The following is a 23,587-nucleotide window of genomic DNA, read 5'->3' on the forward strand; positions in this document are numbered from 1 at the left end:
CTAATAATAATAATAGATTTCTACAGATGTGTCTCATCATGTTTTAGTATTATCAAATTATTCTGAAGCATTATGAATTTTACTGTTTTATTATGCCGCTAATATTTCTTCAAATGCGACACTTTTTACAATGAAACTGGCTAAGTTATGTTGAATATATCTGTTTGCAAATATACTCCTCAAAATCCCTTTGACCTAATAAAAATGTAGAATGCTGATGAAACTTCATTAGCATTCTACAGATTGTGAGTCTTTTTAATATCAAAAATTTATATCCAATGGTATTTTATCAGAGATTCTTCACCTTTGTCTTTTGCTTAAAACTGCAACAGTACAATTACTTTGGAAAAATAACGAATTCAAACAAAAAGAAAGTGCACATATGTTATCTAGCAGTATTTTTTTCGTGTGTGTGTGGGGGTGATAATTTTGGGATGGGGGTTAGCCATTAAAGGCGAATTAATTCTGTTATGAAAATTTTGGAAATAAAATTTCATTTTGACGCATGCACCTACACATGTTTCGAAGGATAACGTGTAGGGAAAATATCGCTACTTCAAAACTGCCGCAAAATATGTACATAACAGTTGATTTCATAACTGCCGTTTATTTCGATTTGTAGGGAGTGATTGGGGGAAACCAAGAAAGTTGAAATGCAAAAACCTCCAGATTACTTTTATAAAAATTACGCATTACATGATATGATTCAAGATTTACATATGATTCTCTATAAAGCAAAATTTAAAAGTGCGAACCTTCGCGCAATCTGTGAACTAACCTTCGAACTAAGATTATGGATAAAAAAGAAAACTTAATTAGGAACAGATGGAGGCTGTATTTATTTTTAGATTCAGATTTTCATGAATTTATAAAATAATTGTTTGGCAAAAATAATTATCTTCAATCAAGTTCAGGGAGAAGTTTAAAATGTATTGATGATTAAAATAATTAGCCAAAAAATTGATAGTGACATTGATCTTCCAAAGTGATACAATATGAAATGAGGAAAGTATGAAAGGATTTCTTATTTTGCGCTGGCATTAAAAACTATAATTATATGATAAAAACAAGCAGCAAAATGAATATAACTCATAGGTATTTAGTCTGATATAACTTGGATTCCGGTTACCGAGCAAACGGCAAGCAACTCGTTTCTTGCTGTAGGCAACTGAGCATAGCTACTACATATGCCAAGTAATCTAGTTAAGTGTTCTTTTCAGCGTGAAGGATTATTGCCCTTTCTAATGGACATGACTGTTAAACTACACTTCTTATCCATGTTCTTTCAGCAGGTGGACAGAATATTATCCAGGTTTGCTGGACGTGTATATAAGTCCAGTAAAGAAATGGTACACTTACATATATGAATTTTATGGAATACAGTAGTTCCTGTTAGTTTTATATAGTTTTATATGTAGCAAAATCTGGTGCCCCGAAGTCTTGGCGCCAGATTTTGAAATTTGGATTGCCTAGGTTCGCCTAATAATAAAACGGCCCTGATAATCTGACTGATAAGTATAATACCAGCTTAGTGATACTACAAAGGATGGCATCCACTAGTTTCAGATTCTTTATAATTGCTCTACAAAATTAAGAAATAGAAATGTTTTGTATGTTCACAATAATCTTAATCACGTGATTGGAAGATAAGTTATCTATCCCTAGATGTAACATGAATTAGGTGCAGTAATCTTGATCGCATTGCATAATTGTTTTATTTGTATCCATTTAAAAGAAAATAAATGTATTTTGTAAATTAAAGATACCAAGAAATTATATACTTGGTTTAATCCTTTATCCAAGTGTAAGTAAACAGAGTTTGCGCCTGAAGTATTTTCAGGACTGGGGCAACTCGTATAAGAAAGCTAAGACTTCACATCACTTGCCTTTGTATCCCATAATGCAAAGCACATCTCCTTGCTGACATGTATAATACTACTAAGGCAAGTGTGAAGTCTTAGCTTCCTTATACAAGTTGCCCCAGTCCTGAAAATACTTCAGGTGCAAACTTTGTTTGCTTACACTTGGATAAAGGATTAAACCAAGTGTATATAATTTCTTGGTATCTTTAATTTATAGTATAACTATAGAGAAAAAACTTCCAACAAAATGTATTTTGTGACATTTTTTCTTTGAGGATTGTGCCTGCTTCTTTCATCAAAATACAACTGTTGTTGTTGTTATAATACCTCTGGTGTTAATTATAATAGTAATTTAATTGAAGCTCATTTTTCATTTGTATCTTTCTTTCCCTTTATATAAAATTATGTTAAAAATTTATATTTCAGGTTACATAGATGTTACATCACCATTTTCTGATGGTGTAACATCATGGTGCATTTGCATGGGAATTATAAATAGTAATGCAGATAGTATACAGTCCTGCCTTACCAGATATAACAATTTTGCAATTAATATTTCATGACTAATCACTGATTCAGAACTTTTTTGAAATCAATATTATTTGTCAAATCTCTGCCTCAGTCAGCTTTTTTTAATTCCTGGCCTTCAGTTGGATATGTTTTCTGCTACCTCATGCCAATTTTGCTAATCTTTCATTTTCTATTCTGTTTCAGTGACTATGCTTTCTCTGATTAACTCTGTTTACATTCTTGTATATCATTAATATCAGTTTTTTCGTATATCTTCATTTTTAATGTGGTTCTGCCAACCATACCATATGATCACTTACCTGACTTTTCTCATCTGTGTTTTGTAGGCTTTGGCCAAATTTTATTTCTACCCTAGCTAAATGTTAAAATTCATTCTGACATTGTCTAGTCTATTGTTAGCTGGATCCTTGGACTGATTATTTTGTCATCTTGACTAAAAATGGAGGTATAAAAGTTTTACAGTGTACTACGTAATTCAGAGGACCTGGTCAGAACTTCATGTTGGAGGCTTAATGGATCTACGAAAGATCAGCTCCCTCCTCTCTCTCTGCCTGGAGTTTACAAAGTACCCTGTTCCTGTAAGCTGGCATACTTTGGACAGACAGGCAGATCAGCATCCATCCGTCTAGAGGAACGCAAGTCTTACATCTTCAAACACAACTATGGCCATTCAGGCTTGGCTGACCATGTTTTGGACACCACCCACAGAGTATCATGGAAGAAAACCACCATGCTCCACCACAGCAAATTCAAGAAAGAGAGACTTTTCTTAGAAGCAGCAGCAGCTCTCAAAAACCAACCAAATCTCAATAAATATGGTTGCATCAAGCTTCCGAAGATTTGGGAAACACTCATCACCAGAGTTCCCACCTTACATTCCAGGCCACCTACTACTGCCCTTAGAGGGCGCTCTACCTAGATAGGACTTTAGTGTCACCCACGTGGTTGGGCTTAGTATTGTTTGTTATGTTTGTTATTGTTTGTTAGAAATAGAAATATGTTACATTAATTGTTTGTGTAATCCCCGTAGATGTCCTAGTGACTAGGACGAAATATAGGAAGTATTAAATTCTATTTTAATTCTTTTTGAGTGTTGTAAAAAATCCATTAAGCCTCCAACATGATGTCCTCACAGCACTTAAGCCTCTACACACGACCTGGTCAGAAGGTCAAAAAAAGCACTCATAATTCCCATCTATAAAGAAGGAAATAAAGCTGAATGTTGAGAATTACAGAGGAATTTCTCTGGTAAGTGTTTTGCATAAGATTTATGTAAGCATACTTTAAAAGAGATTGAGAATAATTGTACAAGAGAAGAACAAGTTGACTTCAGGCCAAATAGAGGTTATCAAGATCAGATATTACTTTATGAGAAATAGTTTAGAAATCGTGGGAGTATGACAAGTGCCTTAGAAGCACAAAATATTAGATGTGACGATATTGGAGTGCTGACAAGAAATAGAAAAACAAAATTGTTGATAGGAGATCAACTATAATGTGAAATTAATCATGTAATACTGTCATAGTAGCCTGAATACCCCTTGAGAGTACATATCAGGAAATTGATGATGATACATGTTCTGTATTTTATCATCTGTGACTATTTTACTTCTTATTGGGTTTTCTCCTCTGAAAGCCATTATTTTTATCTTTACTTCAGATTTTGTCGTATTATATTGTTCAAAAATTTTATTTAATGACTTTGATTATCTGCAAGTAATAGTGTATCATTATCTGTGTGTTTATTTGTATACCAAATAGGTTATGCTATTTTCCAGTTTGCTATAATTATATATCAGGGGCGTATATTCAAGGTGCGGTATTTGTGCAGTGCTCGCCCATGGAATAGCAATATCACCGATGTTATCTTTTTTGCATTTATTCTGTTAAAAACCCCTAATTGTTCTTGGCTTTGTGCGATTCCTAAAGTGAAACACAAGAATACTTTTCGATGCGTAAACATTCACATTCATGTTAATAGCCCGGGTGTACAGTCACAAATACGTACACCTTTGAATTGACATACAGATGGCACAGCAGATTAAATTCTTAGCATTCCAATGGGTTTAAACCATCCAGAAGGCAAGGCACAGTGTGTACTGAGACAGTGGAACCCAGAAATCAGTGACTGTGATTGGTTATTGTGTCAGCCAATCCAATTAACATTGTCATTTGTCATAATTTGCTGTTTTTGTTTACTGAGTTTCATCTGTCTTGCGTGCATGGTGTGAGAGATGTACATGTTTACATGAAATTTTTTCAGATCATTATTTAGTAGTCTCTAAAATATTAACAAAATGGAGAAAGGAAGTAAATAAGAAAAAACAAGAAATAGAACAAGTATAGAAAGATATCTATTACAAGAAGAAAGCATTAGAATGCTATGTCAATCACGATTAACAGATTACCTAAAAGAAGCCCAAATCAGTGAAGATATAGAAGAAGAAGAATGGAAAACTTTAATAAAGATAATTCATAAAGCAGCCTCTGTAGTGCTTGAAAAGAAAAAGAAAATATTAAAAAGAAAAACATTAAAAATCTGGAACACAGATATAGAAAATGCAATGAAAGAAAAAAACAACAATAAATGGCATAGAAATCACTCCTTCAAAAACATACAAAGGAAACAGAAGAAATATACAAAAACAAAAGAAATATAGCTAAACCCATAGTACAGAAAGCTCATCTAGACTCTTTGGGACAGATTTATTAATAAAATAGAAGACAAGCCATAGCCTACAAAATATTAAGGAAATTTAACAACAAAGAAAGATACTACACAAATCAGTATAAGAGAAATATAAGAGAAACAATGGATAGAACATTATAAGAATTTATGGTATGACCCAGATTTAATAACAGAAAATAATAATGAAGAAATCAGCACTGATATAGAACCAATCAAATTGGAAGAACTAAAAGAAGCAATGAAAATATCAAAAAAAAAAAAAGAAAATCACCCCGATTAGATAGCATAAAGACAGCTTTGGAAATATCGCAGAGAATATTTACAACACAGATTCTTAAAATTAATAAATAACTGTTGGAGGAAATGTGAGGTTTCATCAGATTAATTAAAAGTTAAGGTTATATTTAAGAATGGAGACAGAGATGATTATGGAAATTACAGAGGAATAAGTTTATTAAATAGAGGTTACAAAATTTACAGTAAAATCTTGAACAGAAACCCTTTCTGCTTCTCACATATACGGCACACATGAAGCATAGCCATTGTTAACTTGATCTTTATGCTTTCCATATTTAAAATTTTATTAATTGATAAATTAAAATATTCAAAGTTATCCTACAATTAATTGCCTTCGACCAATTAAGATGAGTGCTAATGTACTTTGTACTCTTAAAACTTTCATACATTAATGAAAATGCAAATTCACGTGAAATTTGTAGCACAGGGTCGCATAAGCCACATTAGCACAACCACCAACCTAAATGGGCACTACACCACTGATATGTATATATAAAAGTAGAGGTTATAGGATATATCCTTGCCATACTCCTCTTGATATGTCTTCCAGTTCTGATATTTTTTCTAATTTTACTGCTGTTTTATTTCCTGTATATATTTCTTGAATAGACTTTTACAGCTGATTGGTATATTTAAATTGATTAATGATTTAAACAATTTGGTTCTATTAATTTTATCAAAGGCTTTTTTATTATCAGTTAATGTGTTTCTTTTTGAAATTCTTTTCTCTGTTCGATTAATAAATTCAATTTTTTTCCCCCAAGAGTTGAGTTTTTCCCAGAAATCAAGAGTCTTTAAGTAAAGTATATCAAGCATCTTTCATTGAATTTTTCATCTGCATTTTTGTATAGTTCTGTATTGATATTGTCTTCAACTGGTACTTTCCTATTTTTCATCTTATTTATTGTATGCAAAAAAAAAAAAAAAACTAGTACTGAATAATTATAATGAAATATATGTACATGATGATATGTACATCCAAAGCTATTGGTGGAATTTGGTTAATTAAAGCATTAATGACAGTAGATTATATGCTCGAAATGGATACCTTGTCTTTCAAGACAGGTTTGTATCACATCTGAAGGTTCTCCGTCATCTTGGAGAACAAGGGTTGGGACATCTACTGGATATATCATTATTTACCTCTACTACTTCATTGAAGAGGGTGGTGTAACTGTGATGTTGAATAGCAAACGTTACATCAAAAATGTATTGGTTCCATTCACCCAGGATTTGCATAGGATGTGCATGCAAAAACATCCGATTTCATGCAGGTATTCCAACAAAACCACATGATGATGTATGACAGGTTGCTCCGTTCTGTTGGAATACTTGTGCATGAAATGGAATGTTTTTTGCATGCACATCCTATGCAAATCCTGGGTGAATGGAACCAATACATTTTTGATGCAGCGTTTGCTATTCAACATCACAGTTACACCACCCTCTTCAATGAAGTAGTGTCCAATTATGTCAAGGCTGGAAACCACATACCATGCGGTTACCTTCTCGCTGTGAAGAGGTTTTTTTTTTTTTTTTAGGACAAATTCAGATCTCGAGAGACCAAGAAATCTGTAGGTTTGTCTGTTTACATGTTGAAGGAATGAGTATTCCACTTAGATGGAAATGTGCTTCATCCAAGAACCAGGCATTATGGATGAAAGACTGATCTTCATAGACATTGCCAGCACAGTATTCCTGCCATGCAGCAAAATCCATTGCTGTTAAACACTGACTTACCTGAATGACATATGAAAAGGCATCCAGCTCTTTAAGGATTCTCTGTAGTGACTCCTCAGTATCCCGAGTTATACTGCTGTGTGGTTTTGACTGCATTTCGGAGACACTTGCTTCAGCACAGCACATGCCCATCGTTTTCATTTGTGTTAATAGTTCATGGTCTCCCTGAATGCCCTTTGCATTGCGGCAGAACACTCTTGGTACATTGGAACCTCTCGAATAAGACAATGATGAAAACACTATTGCAGTGGGTATGAGGTGGTCTGTTGTGAGGTTGAGTGAAAAATTATATAGTTGGATGCTGCTACAGAATAGGCTCATCTGAAGAAGGCTGCAAATTACATGGGCATAAGCTTTATGGATGCAAATAAAACTCTCATAATTTCAACTGTGGGGATATAAGGTGTGTATTAGTATAGGTTTTGGGAACATGGACTGGGGTAAAAACATGCAAGACAAGTGAAAGAGAATTTATAGAGTTACTGAGGATAACTATCAGAAACGATGAAGAAACTGCTCATACCAACTCCGTATGAAGAAAAATAATGCTCGACAATAAATGGCTTTTCTTTCTATGTCACCACCTCATTTATGTGTAGTTTTGCTACAGTCCAGACTCTCCCCATCGTATGTTATAACTAAGTGAAAAAACTTTCATCATCAGTTTATTATAATCACTTGTCTTATTACTCATGTCCTTTCTTAGTCAAAACTCTCACATTCATTTTACCTCACCCAAACTTGCATAATTACTTTCACCAGTTGGAAACTTAACCTCGTTTATAGGATTTTCAGATGCTATTACTTGATTCGATGTAATATCATACTCTACACATGCTCTTCTATTAATGTGCATGCACTCAAATGGCATATTTAATAGCTTGTGTATGGAGGGAGAGGAGTCAAAGTTCAGTACTGTTTTTTGTTTTTGTGCCATACTTTATTTTTATAATTCTAACATTGTAATATTTTCTGTTTCATTCTTTTTTTTATTATTATTATTATTTTATTTTATTCTTTTGTTCTTATTTTGACTTTTTTTTTTATTTCTTTGTTCATGTATTTTATTATTTTTTAGGTTTTTGTTTGTAGCTTAGATATATATATGCTTTTCTAGTTCTGTGCTGTTTCTTTTGTACTCTATTCTGTTTCTATCATCTTGGAATATAGCCATTTTTGGTAACTCTTTTTGTTATTATATTTTCTGTTTCTTTGTTTTAGTTACATAGTTCTCTTTTTCTGTTTCATTTACTCTTTATTGTTAAGTTTTCTGTTGCTGCTTTGGGTGCCCTCATCATAATTATGCAAACAAACCATGAAGAGGAGAGGAGAGAACAGGAATCGAGAGCACCCATGGAAGTCTAAAATGATCATAGAAGGGAAGGAACAAGGATCATATTGTGACATATTATTAGATACTGGTTTCACACGTCTCTATCATAACTGGAGATTATTTTCAAGCAATAAAATCCAAGATATGGAGAGGCATTACTAAGCTGAAGAGACCAATCAGATTATCGGGACTTTCAACTTCTGTGTTTTATGCAACAAAGAAGGTTAAGTTAAAAATGTACTTGCCAGAATTTAATTTGTGTGTTTGGCAAGAGTTGTTGGTCCTTCCCAGGACATCTCGCACAAGTGCACAGATTATCCTAGGAACTGACTTTCTAGAGAGGTACAAGTTCTCATGCAACTTCTCTAGAAATGAAATATTCCTAATAGGTAATAAACGATCTGGTAAAGGAAACCATAAATTTAAAAATAGAGTGGGGAAATCTCGTGAAGAGAGAAAGCAGAATGAAAGAAATGTCGGGCCGACTAAAAGAGGTGATGAAATATCTCGAAATAATCATACTGATCCTTCAATAGCTTCAACATCCGAAAGTAACAGTCAATCTGAGACTTACCTCTTCTCAAGCGTAAAAATTAATTAATGATCAAAACGTAACGAAAAAAGAATTAAGGGAGGATAATCAAAAAGAGATAGAAGTAAACATTCTAGAGAAAAGTAATAGAAATCACCTCCCAGGCAATGGGAAAATTAGGAGGAGGGCAGGGTATCATAAAGGGGTAAAATGCCCGAGGGATAATATCAAACATGAGTCACAGTGCCAGTCGCGTCAAGAAGAGCCCACAAATCAGGCTGTCGGTGCTCCCTCCTCGAAATGAAATGACAAATCTGAGTATTGTCCGACCCAGAGAATGCATGAGACACGACACAGAAACAGATTAAAGAAAAAAATTTTACCCACGTTCATGATTAAAATTTTTTCATGAAGGGGTGGGCCTTTGTAAAATTTGATGTAGCTTAAAAATACCAAAGCACTTTACATCAATTTTTACAGAGGTCAAGTCTCATGAGAACTGTAAATAATCTTGTTTGTTTCTATGTATATTTTGCAAATATTAATGCAGTCAACCCTATGGAAAGTGACTGTATTTACTGTTTTAACATCAAAAACAAAGGCAATGCTTTGCCATCGGAACGTTGTATATATATAATGTTCCGATTGTTATGAGTATGAGAAAGTTGTTTGCGAGCTCTGCGCATAACACCTTTAAAGTTGGTATCTAAGAGTGCTGCTAGGTTCAGACAAGTTTCCGCTAACCAGCAAGATTAAAAAAAAAAAAAAAAAAGGGAGTTCACGGAGTAGAAGAAAGAACGGGTCATCATTAACAAAAAAAGATCAAGGAAATGTGCTGATTCTTCGGGGTTTTCAACCCTTGGTGCAAGGTCCTGAATCGCAAAATAAAAGGGGACTGAACCGATCATTGAGAGGAGAGGCAAGGCCTCAGTCACTATATAGCAGGAGAGTCCAGGTCCAGTTGCAGACAGAGGAGAGCCAAGATCCAGTTGCCGAGAGAGCAAAGGCGAAGTGTTGTTACCGAAGAGAGCCAGTCGGCGGCAATTACAGTCATCGATGGTCGGCAGTTAGAGGCACTGTTATTTGTAATTAGAAGCAGAAGTTCCCGAAGTAGGATCCAGAGGAGAATTTGCCGTATGCTGAAAACCTCTTGCATGTGCTATTCGAGTACCGCAGATTGCAGTCCAAAAGCCCACCAATATCCCGACGTGATACCGCTGAAGCAAGATACTCCTGAAGGAAGCCTAAAACTTGAGATGAAAGAAAAGCCATAAAGACTTTAGTGCAGGACCTTTTGGAAGAGTGTGCGACACAGCCTCTGTAAGTTCCATCCTTTTGTACATTTCCTCTTATAATCTAGGAGATATGTTATAGATGGACTGTTAAGAATTAGTTTAATAGTAATAAGAAGTATCTATAAAAGAGTTAATGGACATGTTAGAAATTGATATCAAATTTGTAAAATGGCTTAACAGAGTTAGCTAACCTCTTTGCGAGTAAACTAGAAGTTTAATTTGTAAGCAGAGAGTAAATAAGTTTTTGAGTTAAAGAAATTGTTTAGTGTTGAAGTAAAAAGGTTCTAATTTTATGCTAAAGATTTTATAGATGGGTAGAGAAAGCAATCTCCTATCGTTTGATTCATGTATATTTCATACTAATGTAAATAAATGTGTTTTAATTATTTGTTAAAAGCGTGCTGCCTGATCTTTTATTTTACAATGCACTGCTTCTAAAAATAATCAGACTTGTGAGCGGGAAACAACTAAGGCATTAAAAGCGCAGTTTAATTACTTAAGAACCACGACTGTTTATATAAACTTTGTTGAAGGAATATACGCTAGTAAGAGAGAAATCTACCAGACGTGTTACTGAATCTGCCAATTTAAAAATGCTAGTGGCACAGTCTAAAAAAATAAATTTCTAGTATCCATAGGCATAAGACTTATAGTGCGAAAGGTAGATAAACATAGTACGCAATAGAATAAATAAGAAAGGTTACGAGAGAAAAAGCACGCACTGCTTATAAAGAATAAAGAGGATATTACAAATATAAATAGAGTAAAGATATTACAAAGGTGCAAAATACAGCTTCTGTTACACTATGTGTATGGTGTTACACTATGTGTGTGGTGTTACACCTGTGGTAAAAAATGAAAACCCTTAATTTTGATGTTTCGTTGTGCTGGATTCCCAGCCACATTGGAATTAAGGAAAATGAGACTGCGGCTGCTAGATTAGCTCTTACTCTTTCTATGTACTGTGTAACAGTACCATATTGATTTTTGTATTACATATATACATATTATTTACTAATTTATCTTTGACTATTTATGCATTGTTGTAACCTTTGACCTTGGTTACTACTGTAACCTTTGCTATGACTCAGTATAACTTTTGCTATTCTTGCACCAATAAACAATAAAGCAACCAACCAGCCATATTATCTAACTTATCTCCACACTACTGCTATACTGTAAATTTGCTTTCTTTGGGATTTAAAAGAAAACTCTTGAATAGCTAGTGGTTGTATTCTTTAAGGCAGGATACAACCTGGGGAAGGATGTTCCAAAAGCTAGAGATAGATAGAATAAAGAGAAGTTGATTTAGGGTTTGAAGCTGTATACCAAAAGAATGTTGACCAGTAGTGCTTGGGTTTTTAGAAGAAAATGGTGGCCAGTTCAGCAGAACATTGCCCCTGAAAATACCTCTTCTGTAGGTATTTTCTTCTTCTATAATTATTCTTTATAGAAGAATAATGAATAATTATTCATTATTCTTCTATAATCAGAAACCTGGCAGAGATAGAAAATGTCTGAGAGAAAAGGGAGTGAATTGCACTGTCCTCTTCTGGATATTACTGTCTCTAAACTATAAATCTCCCCCCCCCCCCTCAAAAAAAGTCATTTTATTTATTAGCAGCTGTTATTGTATCTCTGTCTTTGAATTTGTATTAATATTGTTGAACCACTTTCTTTTAGGTAGTAACCTACCTATAGGTATTATTTTGTTCACATGCATAATGGTGAATTGAATTTTAGAAACTTAATATTAGTTTCAGTTTTTCACTGAAAATCAGGTTACTGATTTCAGGGTATTGATTCATTTTAGTAAAGAATGGCATGTTTTCTTATGTTAAAGATGTGACAGAAATGCTACATACAGAGTAAATAATGTTCTATCCTTTATTTTTCAGGATATACTGCTGTAATAAAATGCAGTTTTTAGTCAAAATTGCACCACTTATGAGCAATTTAAGTTTCGGGGGGATGGGGGGGGGTCCCTCCTTCGACATACCGTTTTTTTTTTTTTTTTTTTTTGTGTCACATTAATGTAATAACATATGCAGAATACAAAGAAGAAGAAAAAATTAAGAATTTGTGAAACAGCGTAAAGTAAAAATCTTCTAGCAGGAAAATGGCAATAATAAGCATCAATAAAATAATTGATTTTAATGAATGAATGATTTTTTTACATTGTTTTTTCAATATTAAAATACACTTTGCTGAAAAAATAAAAATTTGAATGAATAAATATACATAAATTTGAATATTTTAGTTCAGAATAAGTTTATTTGTATTTGAACTAAACTGTATTAGATGTCTTGTATCATAATTGTAATTCCTTTTTTTTCTTTCCCTCAAGTTCATGAAGTTTAAACTTTCAATCCATGTACATCCTTTATGTGAGTACTGATCTATGTCATGGGCAGCAAGATTTGTGTTTAGGAAATAGTAAGACCTACACAATCAGCTACATGGCTTAGAGCCCATTCTAGTCAAGGTAAATACATAGAAATAAGTACTTATTACCACTTATAAATTACTTAACATTCAACCACAGCACTACCAGCAACTCCATTTTGCTGTCCTCATGTTGATATTGATTCATTTAGTTTAATAGTTGATCCATAGAGACCTAACAGTTCACTACTTTGTTACCTTTTATTATTTGTTGTTTGTAGCAGTTTAAAACTTAGATAATTGCACCTGTTCTTATTTAAGCATCAGGCTAAAATATAAACAGATGCAATGCAAATAGGTAATCAGATGGTGTATGATTAAAACCATGACACCAGTAAAGATTTTTTTTTTTTCCAGATTATTTAGCTTGCTTATTTTCTGATTTTTTGTAATTATTATTTTTGAAAGTGTGAAAAATGCCTGCCTGCAAAATTTTCATCTTATATTTATTGATGTTCAGACCTCAATATTTATATCAGTATCAATAGTAAACCAAATTTCAATCACAGGTGGTATTGGCAACATTTTGCAATAGTCTGCAATACAGTTTTTGTGATTTCCACCAGTGACTTGCTTCTAGCTCATAAAAATAGCTTATACCTATAAGACTAGAAAACAGAATAAGTTATGGTTATTTTTCATGTATATTTCTTGCAAACTGGTAAAACGTTTTGATATGTGAAATATTGTCTTAGCGAGAAATACCTATTTTAGATATGAACAAAAAGCATGTTAATAAATATAAAGTGATTGCATTTGTTAATGAAAATCATGTGTTCTTGGATTGGTCAGTCTTAATTTATAAGTGTAGAAATAAGCGGGGCTAGAAAAATGCACTCATTTGCTCATTATGACAAGTGAGAATTTTTAGTTGCTGAATAAAAATAAAATAAATAAAAATCTGAGGTTTCAATTTAATCATTAGTTTTTACACAGTGCCATCTGTTTCATGTTTTATGTCATAAATAGTTTGTTTATTTTACTTTATGCATATATCACACATATAAACCAGTCATTATAAATACCCTGTTTTGTCAATTTTCACTGAATTTTTCATAATGGAATATGATCAATGAGAAGATTACAATATACGCATGTATCATTTGTACTGAGAGGTAACCAGTTAATCACAACATGACAATATAAAATAGATACATGGTAGACAGCAGTAATTTTCTGTTTCTTACCCAGTGATGGAATATGTTGAATTTGACGGTTAATTGTGGATATTGAAATTTGGAAAATTGAGAAAGAAATCTAGAGCCTGTGTAGCTCAGTGGATGTGGCGTTTGCACACCACGGCACTTGGCCGCACGAAGGAAGACTTGGTTTCGAGTCTAGTCGGCGACTAGAAGAAATTTTTCTAAGCCTTTTTTTGACCGGTTCCCAAGTTAGTCGATCTCTGGCACAGGCAAGCGGGTTTTTCCTCCCGTAAACTCAAGAAAATCGACTGTAGAACCCACATTATTTCAGACATTAAATATATTGCGTTAGGGACCACGAGATGGCGGCACATTTGAGCCGTCTCTCTTCACTGTGTACTGCTTAATTAGTGATAGCCTTGGGCTATCTATCTCTGATTGGTACCAGTGGAGATTGAACTGCCCACTCAGTCTCCAAAAGTTAGATAGGGCTAAATGGCCTTGCCTACTCCCGTGTATGGGAATAAAAAGGCGTTAGCTGATTTTTTTTTTTTTTTTTTTTTTTTTTTTTTTTTTTTTTTTTTTTTTTGAGAAAGAAATCTTTGTTTTTCCAAAATATTATATTGATTCAGTTTAAAATGTTTTCTGAGTTGCCACTGTGTCACGTGACATGGTGGCACTGGCCCTCTCCATTCATATGAACTAACATAGTTCTATGTGTAGACCTAATGTTTGTTTGTTTATTTATTGTGAGTTTTTATGATACTGAATGTTTTCACTGTTTGCTTATTAATGGTGAAGAATTTATTTGCTTTTTTTCCATTAAACTGATTCAAGACATATTAGAGGTTGGCCTGTAAGTTACGGAGTTCAAAATGTGAATAACTTTTTTTAATTATTAATTTTTTTTTTTTTTTTTTTTTTTTTTTTTTTTTTTTTTTTTTTTTCAGGTATACTAAGGAATATGTGGAAATTAATCATGGAAAAATTCACAACCTAACAACAAACCAAAATCGTGCAATTTTGAAAAATTATTTTATTCGTTTTATCAGTTTTATTTTGAAAATCAGCATTTAATTATTCTAACACAAAGAACAAATAATTTCACAAAGATCTGCAGTTAATTGGCCATCACGTTTTACAGATCTAATGGCTCTCGACTTCTTCCTACCTGAAGGAAAAGGTGTATGGGAACAAGCTCCAGACTATCCAACAACTGAAGGAGAACATTTGTGCAGAAATTAGTACACTGCAGTCCTAATTCCTGCAGCTGTTAGGAAACATGCTGTTGTTACACCCTGATAACCAAGAATGTAAAAATTTCAGTTATCATGGTGTAACAAGAAAATAAAAATATAAAATTCTATGTAAGTATCTAATACAAGATATTTAAAGACAGAAAATATGCTTGCATCCAAGAAAATTAATTATAGCAGAAATTGTTTGTTTAACTAAATAATAAAAAAGGGATTCTTATTACAAAAAAAAAAGGATATGGAAAAAATAGGTTAAGTAAGACAAAGAAGATTAGAGATAAGAATTTGTATGTGAGAGGCTAGTTTAACACTCAAAAAGAGGAGATTAAAATATTGAAGTAAATTCTAAAAAGGGGATTAATTTAGTATAGAGGCTAGCTTAAAACAAATGACAATCGCTCAAGGTCAATTCCCGAAGTGAGACATCGTCACGTGAGAGTCGCGTGCAAGGGACCGTAGCATGTTTTGTGCAGAAAAAACGCGACTTTAATTGGTGAATGGGATCGACTCCAATGGGGGGGGGGGAAGAAATTGAAGAAAGTGCCGATAGGGGCCATGCAGATAAAAGGGTTAGGAATACCCCCACACACACACACACAGGGCTTTTTTTCCTCAGAGTTTCTTCACGAAATTTTCATATAGGTAACACGGGTTTTCCTGAGTGACGGCATAGGAGCTATCTCCGTCCGATGCAACAAGGAAACAAAGTGTGTGTGAATTTGATCCCATATTCCTATTGCAAGAGATGAGGAATGCCGTATAGTTACAAGAAGGAAGGAATTGTCTATGTATCTCATCATCCAGTACTTGTATCGAGGGAAAGAAAATCCATACAGAAGTCCGTGCCCACGTGATGAGTTCCATAGTTATAGAATAGAAGATCCTGTGTGTGTCCTTAATTCAAGCATGAAAGGTATAGATCGTGAAAACCAGGGTTCGTCCTAGAAAGGTACTGTAAAATCATGTATCAATTGAAATCACATATAATTGCAATCATTGTTAATTACTGGACAGTCGAAGATATACTAGGACTTTAGTACAAATCAGAGTAGAATGAGAGTAAACTAGTTTATATTATTTGATAAGCATTCATGTGCTAGAGATTTATGTATGAGCATGGTAATCATATATGAGAGTGTCTTAAAGGTCAAATGTACGTATGGGTATAGCGAAAGGATAGTTTAACCTATATTGTTTTGTTTTGTCAGTTAGATAAGGTAAACTGAAAATAAACATTAATGTCCATGGTATTATAGCAATATAGAGCATTCTGACTAGTATAAGATTAAGTAAAGTGTTAATTTGTTCCAGGATTATATGTGTATATTATTATGTATAAAGTCTGTTTTGACGGCAAGATCGCAAATTCCCACTTAGGATTTTGCCCTAATACTTGTATTTTGCTTGTGTAATTTTGTAATTTTTATTCTTAGTATTGAATTGTGCTTTATATAATAGAAATTGAATTGTACCATGTTTGAGATTTTAAATAAACTTTTGTTCACTAATAATACAGTTGTCTGTAATTGCTGCCTAATGCACCACTTGAAAAATGTACGAACCTAGTCAAATGGGAAATTAATGTGTTAAGTTACGAGATAGAGGGTCACAACTGCTTAATAGTTTCACGCTCAGACATATTTTTGTATTTTGCTCCTTGTTTTCAAATTATATATCTTAAGCTAAATGTCCTGAAAGGCGCAGTATAATATAAATATTAGGGACACTAAGGGGAGAAAAGCTTAAATATTTGAATTTTGTAATATCTCGTGCATAGTTAAGTTTTGATTAAAGAAAGTATAGAGATTCACTTGAAAGGAGAAAAGGAAAGTTTAATAATCATAAAATGGGACACAACACTGTAGAAAGAGCCTGTCTTTGTGAAGCCGAAAATGGAAGTTATGTGATGTGGCTCTTATACTAATAAAAAAAAAAATCTCCAGGTTCTGTATCTCATTTTAACAAAAAAAAAAAAAATAATAATAATAATAAAAATAATTAATAAATAAAAAAGTTATTAAATGTTTAAATCCCTTTGTGACTTATGGGCCACGCTGTATAAATGTTAGGAGTGAAAATGTAGTAAAAAATGGTATTGTTAATAAAAAAAAAAACAATAATTGGTCTTGTATCACTTATAAAATGCATGAAATTTTTTCTTCACAGATTGATTAAACACATCAATACATAGTAGCAGGGCCGGTTTTACCATTAGGCGAACCTAGGCATCACATGTGTATGTGTGCTTGTGTGAGTATGACAAAATATATATAGAGACAATGTATAGGGGCGGCTAAATTTTCTTTGCCTAGGGGCATCAGATACTCTCGTACCGGCCCTACATAGTAGGTAACATTTTTGATTTGAAGTTATTGCGTTAAAATTAGCCATAGTATTAACAAAAGTTTATAAATTGACTAGATCCAGGAAAAACCATGTGACAGTGATATATTAGGTGACTGTAGTAGAGTACACCTGCCATGCTAACATTTTAATAATGAGATACTTGCCTGACTGGTTGCTTGCACAAACCTTTTCAAGCCCTCTAAATAGGTAATAACACATTAGCCCCATGTATTAACTGACCTTGAAAAATATATTGCTTCGATAATGGCTTTATTATTACATGACACCTCTATTGAGTTTAAGGACTCATTGCAGAAGGACACTAAAGCACTTGCAACATAATCCACTATCTGCACTATGCCATTTACTGCCCATTAATAGTATTTTTATATGTTAATTATGTGTTCTCCAGACAATTTGACTGTATTCAGGTGGAAAAAACCTGCTACTGCCATGTGAGATTGGCACATGGCAGTAGCAGGTGTTTTTTAAACGAAGAGTGTATCCTATTCTTCCATCTCTGCTATGGAGGCATTATAATGGGGTCACTTCAGGATCAAAGCTAGATAATTAGGAGACCTATACATAGTTATAAGGAATATGGAGAACTGACTGTGACATCTCACCCATTGTCCTATCCTTGACTCTCTTGTGGTGTATTCCATTATTAGGTGACTTCTTAGATACTGAATATGAACAAGGATGGGCTGGAAAATTGAGACTTAACTGAGCAGATGGTATTCTGTGTTGGCTTAAATCATGCAAATGATGATATATGATGTAATTTTATGCCATCTTCACCTTCAATTGAACAGACTCACTGTTAGAAGAATTTACTATATGGACACCATTGGAAGTGTCATTGGAAAACAACTTCTTGAATGGCAAGACATTTTAAGTAATATGGGCAAATGTAAAAAAAAAAAAAAATGGGAAGTTGGGTTGTTTTGAGTAATGACCAAAGCAAATAGGTAAATTGAATATGATATTTATTTACACCAATAGTCCTATAGAAGGTTCTACTAAACAAGTAGAAGTTTTTAGAGTAATTAAGGACAAATGATATAGAGAAAACTGGTTCTTGTTAGAGATCTCCATGAATGACAAACTTCCTCTCTTTGCTCACCCATGAGTGTACCAGATCCTTTGTTCTTGCATTCTATACTATTTTATCCAGACAGGGTGTACTGTAGACATCTTATAAATAGAACATATGGATTGAATCCATTTTCTCCAAGCTGAATAATCTTACAGAGCATACTAGCCACAGGATTCCATATGACAACACAAAAATTCTTAAGTTCTTTCAAATTAGAGACTCTTCGAATGATGTTATGAAGCTCTTCACAATCAGCTTAATCTAAATTGCAGTGGTAGTGTAAAAATTACAAAATTCTGCTAAATGGAGACTTAAAACTCTCACTAATAATCCAGTTATATTCATAATATGATATGCATATGCAATTCTTACACAAACAGTATGAATATAATTTGAAGAAATTTAAGACTAAAGTTAGGGATAACAAAATACAAAAAACTATTTATTATTTGAATGCACAACTAGTTTTGTATTTTTTGAAGACTTCATCAGAAATATACATTACATAAATACGTTAATAAATTTACAAATATATACGTTACAGCTATAAATTAAGTTATTGCTTACATTTGAAGGTTTTCTGGATGCCACGTTATTGTTGAGCACATTCATGCAGGCATGTTCTCACATATGCTAAAGTTGCCACATAATCAGAGAGGTTGTAGCTGAGGTATGGCGATAACCTCACTCCTCAGCTATCCAGTTTTAGTGTGAGATCATGCATTCATGAATGTGCTCAACAATGCTATGGCATCCAGAATGCCTTCAGACATCAGCAATCCATTTGCAATTTAATTTATAGCAGTTATTCTCTTGTAATCTAGATTTTTTGTATTTCTCTTTACAAGGAATGCACCCGATGAAGTCTTCTAAGAAGATGAAACTAGTTATGCGTTCAAATAATAGTTTTTTATATTTTGTTATCCCTTGGCTTTTAGTCATTGAATTTCTTCAAAACACACACACAGACAAACAGAAATGCAATTGAATTAGGGATAGGAGACGCTATGCAAATTCTGTACTGCAACTCCTGCATTTGCACACATGTGGAGCAAAACTGTGGTTATATTTAGCTGTCAGAATTGGCTTCTCCAAGCATTTGTCGTGAGAAGCATAATGGAAAAGGTAGGGGATTTAGGTGCATTTGACAGAGGGCAAATCATAGATGTCCGAAGGATGGGTTAGTCAATCTCCGAAATTGTCAACGAACTTGGATTTTCTTGTATGACAGTTTCAAGAGTGTTCCGGGAATATGAAAATTCTGGCAGAAAAACAAGCACTCGGACAAACTGCAAAAGTTAACCAGCCTTGAATGATTGTAGGCTTCGCTGTCTGACTTGCATCATAATGGCCGATAGGGGCCAGACATTATCTCAAATCACCTCCCATCCGAACGAGGGTTCCAGCCGGAAAGTCAGTGCAAGGACGTAACGTTCAGCCCACTGTCTCGGCTTTGGGAGCTGGACCTACACAAGTCCACTTCTAATGGCATGACACTGTGTTTGAATGCTTGCTTGTAGCCTGAAGTGATGAATCACTATTTAAACTTATAACTCTAATGGGAGGCTGAGGATATGGCACCAACCCCATGAAACCATGGATCCTTCAGCTCAGGGGGTGTCTTCATTTGGACATCTCTGGGACCTTTTGTCAGCATACCAGCGACTCTCGATGCATCTCAGTACATGGAACTCATAGATGACCTTTTTTTTTTTTTTTTATAAAAAGAGAGATATCAAAACTTCCAGCAGACTTAAGGAGTTCAAGAGGCAATACAAAAGAAATCATATCAAAAGTTAAATGTTTCATTTATGTCCATCATACATCTCAATGGAGATGGCATCTACCAGCAAGACAACTGTTCATCTCACAGGACCAGACTTTGAAATAATGAAGTGGCTACCTAGAAGACCTGATTTAAATCCCATCTAAAATCTTTGGGATACTATTGAGCAGAGTGTTTGGGCCCATATCTCATCACTGTTGAACTTGAGCGAATTGTGGACAGCTCTGAAGGATACATGGGTCACCATACCTGTGAAACATTTTCGCAAACTTTTGGAGCCCCTTGCCTCATCATGTGGTGACCATTATCAGCGCCAGAGGGGGGGGGGGCATTCAGCAAATTACTAGGTAGCTATCCTTAATTCAAAGGTACTTCAGTGTGTGTGTATGAAGATTGATTTACTCGGTTGTTATACATATGTTTAAAAAGAATTGAATGACTTAAACTGAGAGAAATGGAAAAAACAGTTTATTAGTACTACACAACTAGTTTCAGCTTTTTAACAGCCTTCGTGAGGTGCACATTATAAAAGAAATAACCATTAAACATGGAGAAAAAAACTGTAAACATCACGGAAAGTAAATATATATATTTAACGTTAAAATGTTGAAGTCAACGTATTCAAAGCTGTTCCCTCATTGGCTACATTGTTAGACGTGTGCATGCGTGTAGCATCTCGTGAGCGCCAGTATTTGATCACAGCAGAATGACAGTCTGAAAGGTTGTAGCTTAGGTTGTTGTTTAGATGTACAGGGTTGAGGATGATTTTCTTAGATTTTATTATCTTCCTTTCCGATTCGTCATGGCAACAGAAAATGTTAGATTTGTCCTAAAGGATTGTATGGCTATGGGTTTCTTCATCAGAACTGGCCGAAAACATTATCATTATCCTCCTCTGAAATTTGGAATAATTTCTACTTTGAGACATAGAGCTTGCTCTCGTCTTGATGACCCGATTGGACTTCATAAAGAAATCAATTTTCTTAGATCTACTTTTCAACTAAATGGATATTCTCAAAAAATTACTAAAAAATTCCTATTTAATCCTCCTGGTCGCCATAATGAAGAGACGAATAATGTAAAAGGCAATATCTCTATACCATACATAAGCTCTGTTTCTCCCAAATTAGCCAAAGTTCTTAAAAAATACAACATAAGAACTTTATTTACTCCTCTTCCAAAAATCCGTTCTCTAGTCAGCCATCCAAAACCTAGTCATCATAATCTTAAATATCCTGGTGTTTATCAGATCTGGTGTGACTGTAATATTCCTTACTTTGGTCAAACAGATAAGTCAATCGATTTACACATTGAGGAGCACAAGAGAGACATCACTTACAAGAGAACACGTGCCAGTGCTTTATTTAGCCATGTTCTGTTTTCGGCCAATTCTGATGAAGAAAACCATAGCCATACAATCCTTTGGGACAAATCTAACAACATTTTCCATTTGCCATGACGAATTGGAAAGGAAGATTATAGAATCTAAGGAAATCATTCTCAACCCTGTACATCTAAACAACAACCTAAGCTACAACCTTTCAGACTGTCATTCTGCTGTGATCAAATACTGGCACTTACAAGATGCTATACGCACGCACACATCTAACAATGTAGCCAACAAGGGAACAGCTTTGAATACGTTGACTTCAATGTTTTAACGTTACATATATACATTTACTTCCCGTGATTTACAGTTTTTTCCTCCATGTTTAATGGTTATTTCTTTTCTAATGTGCACCTGATGAAGGCTGTTAAAAAGCTGGAACTAGTTGTGTAGTACTAATAAACTGTTTTTTACATTTCTCTCGGTTTGTCATTCAATTCTTTTTTTTTTTTTTTTTTTTTTTTTTTTTTTAAAATATATATATATATATGCATAATGTTGTGAACCTCAGTTCTGAATGTTTTTGTGCAGATTCATGTTCTAGTTGATGTCCAGAAAACTCTGCATTCAACGTGTTCACTGACAAATGGTGGGGTTTATACATATTATCCTTTGTAGCACCTTACAATCACTGAACAGAATAGTTCTGCAAAATGGCATCCTATCACAACACCTCTTTCAACTCTGTCAGTTCCCTTCTCACAACCATTTCACCCAGACACGGTTGCACTGACTTCCACCCCTATGATATTTATCTTCTGTATTCTTTCTTAAACCTTCCTATGAATTTTTTTTAGCTACCTTGTCTGTACCTTTATTTGTTTTACTGTGTATTTTTGTGGACCCCTGCTGATTTAACTTTTGATATGATTTCTTTTGTACTGCCTCTTGAACTCCTTGAGTCTGCTAGGAAGTTTTGATCTCTCTCTCTCTCTTTATAAAAAAAAAAAAAAAAAAAAAAAAAAAAAAAAAAAAAACCTTCACCACATGCTTCCCTGAATAAATTGATCAACCTTTTCTGCAGATCTTGCTACTTTGGGACTTATCCAACCAAAGACTATCTTGTATTGGTTTTATCCCAAAACATAGTCATTTTGATCCTTTCTTTTAATGTTACATGGTAATCATCATTCATTTCCATAAAATTACGTAGACTACAATTGTGTTAAGAATAATTACTTCAATTTCATGACATTTTGACCTTCATATTATGGTCAACATCTGAAGAAAGTAAGGTCTGTTCCAAATTTACTGCCAAATAAGATATGGGAGAGGGGATAGTGCATGCTTGGTAGCATAGTGACTCATTAGCTAGCTGTGTACCATTTTCATTCTGTTATAATTTGTTATCTTCTATGAATAATATGAGTGCTGTGATTAAAAAAAATCCTTCCAGTTGTAAGGTTTGTGGTGCTATACGGTTTTTGTTAGCAGAAAACAACAATGCTGCAGAAATTCACTGACAACTGTATAGGGTTTACAGGACTAACATAACAAGTAACAGTAAGGTTAGATAAATGTGTCATTTGCTTTTAAAAGAGTGCAACAATGTTCATGATGATCACAGTGGTTGGCCAAGTGTGGTGACAGATTTGGTGAAAATGACACCATTGCCTAACCTTACTGTCACTCATTATGTTAGACCCATAAACCTTACACAATCATTTGTGAATTTCTTAGCACTGTTGTTTTTTGCCAACAAAAACCATATTGCACCACAAACCTCACAATTGGCATGACTTTTTACCACAGCACTCATTATAAATTATTTGTAGAAGACAACAAATTATAATAGAACAAAAGTAAAATGGTCACAACAACTACCTAACGAATCACTCTGTGCTACC

The 23,587-nt window shown here is 33.9% G+C and overlaps 1 protein-coding gene across 1 annotated transcript in view; it reads left to right on the plus strand.

Moving 5' to 3' along the window:
* The window catches only part of Med (Smad/Smad4 homolog Medea), a 278,163-nt gene that overhangs the window by 36,315 nt on the left and 218,261 nt on the right, over positions 1 to 23,587 (plus strand). Inside the window, exon 3 of the mRNA XM_090413229.1 lies at positions 12,627 to 12,764. The gene's annotated coding sequence lies outside the window, so the exon portion shown is untranslated. The remainder of the gene's footprint in view (positions 1 to 12,626; positions 12,765 to 23,587) is intronic.

This window comes from Typopeltis vanoorti, chromosome 23, assembly GCF_054136105.1.
Source record: "Typopeltis vanoorti isolate ZY-2024b chromosome 23, IOZ_Tvanoo_1.0, whole genome shotgun sequence".
In the NCBI taxonomy this organism is placed as follows: Eukaryota; Metazoa; Arthropoda; class Arachnida; order Uropygi; family Thelyphonidae; genus Typopeltis; species Typopeltis vanoorti.